Source organism: Schistocerca gregaria, chromosome 2, assembly GCF_023897955.1.
Source record: "Schistocerca gregaria isolate iqSchGreg1 chromosome 2, iqSchGreg1.2, whole genome shotgun sequence".
NCBI classification, from domain to species: domain Eukaryota; kingdom Metazoa; phylum Arthropoda; class Insecta; order Orthoptera; family Acrididae; genus Schistocerca; species Schistocerca gregaria.
In genome coordinates this window covers 607,634,524-607,638,269 of record NC_064921.1, presented here as the reverse complement: position 1 = coordinate 607,638,269, position 3,746 = coordinate 607,634,524, and the positions used below count along the sequence as shown (strand labels likewise).

The 3,746-nt window shown below is 41.3% G+C and overlaps 1 non-coding gene across 1 annotated transcript; it reads right to left on the bottom strand.

Moving 5' to 3' along the window:
• Positions 1 to 3,339: 3,339 nt before the first annotated feature.
• Positions 3,340 to 3,411, bottom strand: Trnaq-cug (transfer RNA glutamine (anticodon CUG)). The gene has a single exon. It is a non-coding gene; the product is annotated as a tRNA-Gln (tRNA).
• Positions 3,412 to 3,746: the final 335 nt, after the last annotated feature.

The following is a 3,746-nucleotide window of genomic DNA, read 5'->3' as shown; positions in this document are numbered from 1 at the left end:
CTGTCAGAGCGTCGAGAGGGACGTATTTTTGTTTTGTTTTGTTTGGTTGATGTTTTTAGCGCTGGTATCAACGGAGATATTGAAGCAACTACTTTTTTTAAGAAAATTGAAGCGTATACCCTTTGTAACTGCATTCGATAGATCCTGAGAAGACAATTACGGTGATACAGTGGTTGTTTATGTTAACGTTGAAACCCGTCGTGAAAAAAAAATTCGAGAAATATCCTAGAATTTGAGAGCGCCGTGGTTGGAATCGCCATTAACGGTGCAAACACCACAAAGCAGAGCTCTTGTGCTACGCTGTGTCAGAATGTCAACACATTTTCCTGTTTACTTGTCTGCACTGCAGGCCGCTCGTATTTGCTTCAACATTCGTTGCGTGCAGACGTGTTCACCAAAGAGGGGAAGTTGAATATACTACTTTTGTGTGGTGAACGTAAAAGTAATGCCGTAAAACAGTACAGCGGTACAGGGCTATCTATCCTGATCGCCAATGTCCGACTCGCCAGGCAGATGCACGAATTATTCAGGCCCTAGTGCGGACTGGCTGTATGAACGTCAAAAAAGAGACGAGAAGAAAGACTGCGACTGACAGAGAACACGAAGAAGCTCTTTTGGCTACGACGCTAAAGAATCCGCACAGTGGTTCGAGACATATTGCCAAGGAATGTGGAATCAGCCGGAGTGTCATTCGCATCCTGCATCGACAGAATGTCCATCCCTATCATCTGTCACTACAACACGCACTCGACGACTGTGATTTCGAACGTCGTGCAGAATTTTGTCGGCTACACTGTGCGATCTTACTTCATCTCAGCCGTTCTAAATGGGCATCCGAACGCACACTTTCTGACGAACATTCTGCCGGTTCTCCTTGAATGGGTAGCACTGGACGTTCCACATTGTGTGTGGCTGCAACGCTACGGTTGTCCAGCTCACTCGTCCTGTGTTGCAACAGAAATACTGAATGAGAACTTTCCTGGACGTTGGGTAGGGCGAAATTCTGTTTGTTGTCAAATCGTCTGTGACGTCCCTCGATTTGACTCCTCTTAATTTCCTTCTTTGGGGACACTCAAAGATGCAGTCTTTGACGAAGTCCCACCTACGTCAGACGATATGTGTCGTCGATTTGCCAGATGGGAATGAATTGTGTATTTCATTTACATGGGTACGAAACTGCATTGCAATGTCAAATACGTCGACAGCGTGTATTGCACGTCACTGTCATAACGCGCTTACGTTCAGCATGATACAACGTTTCGTTAAGAAGAATATTTATTTTGCGGTGTGCAGGTGGTTGCCAAAGTACTTTTAATAAAATGTGTCCTTCAGAGAATGTATCTCACATAATATAATTTAGGGCAGTGTAGCTACAGACAGTTGCTCGTCAGCATGTATTTTCCCTCTATGAAGCACACAGCCACGTACAGGAAAAGATAGGTCAAATTATCCTTATGACTATTTTTGAAGTATGAGCAGTTGATTTCTCTGATTCAGATCACGTAACTCTCGGAGGATACACAAATGGGAAATAGTTTTCCGAAGCCCTTGGTGATACGCTAGATTCTAGCTTATGTCGTATTTCCAAATACTTCTTAGGTGAACTTCCATCAAGGTCTTAAGTTGGTTCAAGGGGAAAGAGGCTTTATTCTCGTAGCGCAGGCCTACCTTACGGTCTACATCAACGCAGTCTGGTCCGAGACGTCTGCTTGGCAGTGTTTGTACCGTAAATACTGTTTCCAGCCACCGTGCTCTCAAATTCTAGGACATTTCTCGATGTTTTTTGACATCAGTTTTCATCGTCAACATTAAAAAACGCTATATCAGTGTAATTGTCTTCTCAGGAGCTATCGATTGCAGTTATAAAAGATATAAGGTTCCATTTATGGAAACGTACTTCTTCCAATACCTCCGCTGATACTAGCACTGGAACCATTAACAAACCAAAAACATACGTGGTCCCCGACGCTCTGTTCTCCGGAAACCCGCACTTATATAGTGTAACCGTTCACGAAATAAAAGACGTCTTACGTGACTCAACCTGTATATGTATGAGAAGGGTCTGGTGGAGCCCCAACACGCTAACATAATTTTTCAAAGCAGAATTTTCTTTCTTCCGTACACTACTCTCACTTAGAATAAAAGAGAAGAAGGGACTGAGTGGCAGAGTCTTACGTCGCTTTGCGAAGAATAATTAAAGACGAAGGAGTAGGATTACTGGATTGTCATGGGAAGGAGATCACCGATTGTCTTTTTTTAGGGAACCTTTCCGTTACTTGAGTGAAGTGGTTTAGGGAAGCGTTCGTTAACATAAATCAAGAACACCGAACGAATATTTGAACCCAGCTCTTTCCGAATTCTTGTCTAGTGTTCCCTGAACACTGTGCCACCTCGTTGTGTCCAACGGGAAAACAGAAGATTGATCGTTATGAAAGTGTTAGGTTTCTCAAAAAATGCTCACAATTGTTTGTCATGGTAGCATTGTTGTCAGAGCAGAAACGACGCTCAGCTGAAAAACTGATACTTGTAAGGAGGGGAAAATAAAGCTAATAAAAATGACTTTACGAAATCAGACTCCATCCGTGTTGTTAGTAAGCACATTACTGTAGCAAACAATAAAGACCGCTATTTCGTTATACCATTTCGTTATTAACATCCGATTGAAACCATGTCCTACGTTCTCCAGCAGAAATAAGTTTATGTAGATGAACACAATGACAAGATTCCGAGATGTATCACTTTCTCATTTCTGTTTAAAATGCTTGCGTACACATTACACTTTCAACTTTGCACACTCGTAAATGTTAATGGAACAACTACCCAAAGATAAGCAAAATCAGAAAAAATACTGAACAAATATTTTTTGAAGTACGAGTACAACAAAAATAGGCTTTTTTATTTCAAAGGGGCGGACTGTATACCGTCTGTCGTGGTGTACGCAGACAATAGTGAAATGTGTCGAAAAAAAAAAAAAAAGATTGCAGATAGAATGCAGGCTGATTGGTGACAGCGCCATTTCGCTTTCTCGGAAGCATCAGAACGGAGCTGGCCGGGCGAGAAGTGTTTACGAACGCAGGCGCGGGCAGCTCTCCAAGTCTCGTTTAAAGAGCGATGTTCTGCTATTCCTCTGAAGCTGCAGCAAAGATTCAATACAGTTTGGCGTTTCATACCCCCGACAGCTGCATATTTTTGCTATACTATACGACGTTAATTAACAATTTTCACTCTAATAGAGAGCACTAAAGAGTATTTAATAAGATTTTTCCCACCTAAAGGAATAAGTAACACGCATGAATATATTTTAGAAATTTTAAAACACAGTACTCGAAATAAAAATACAGGTCCCACCGAGATTTGAACTCGGATCGCTGGATTCAGAGTCCAGAGTGCTAACCATTACACCATGGGACCGCTTATAATAGATATGCTACTGACTGAATATTCTAAACCGTAAAATTTCTCTTCCTTTTTGTTTTTTTACTGGGCAATTGGATAATAATCTTTTGTTTATATGTTTCCTAAACTCTTACGTCGTACTAAAATCAATTCCAAAGGTACTACAGCACATATTCGCTCCTTTCACTAAATCATCCTTCTGGAGGCATGCTTTCGTGTCTTTTTCACCTAACTAACATATTCACACTTGCACAGTTTTCAGTTCCTAATATATAGCGGATTCTCTAATTTTACGAGTATCATTTCTCTAGAACTATTGAGATACTCAAATCCCTGTGATAAACTCTGGA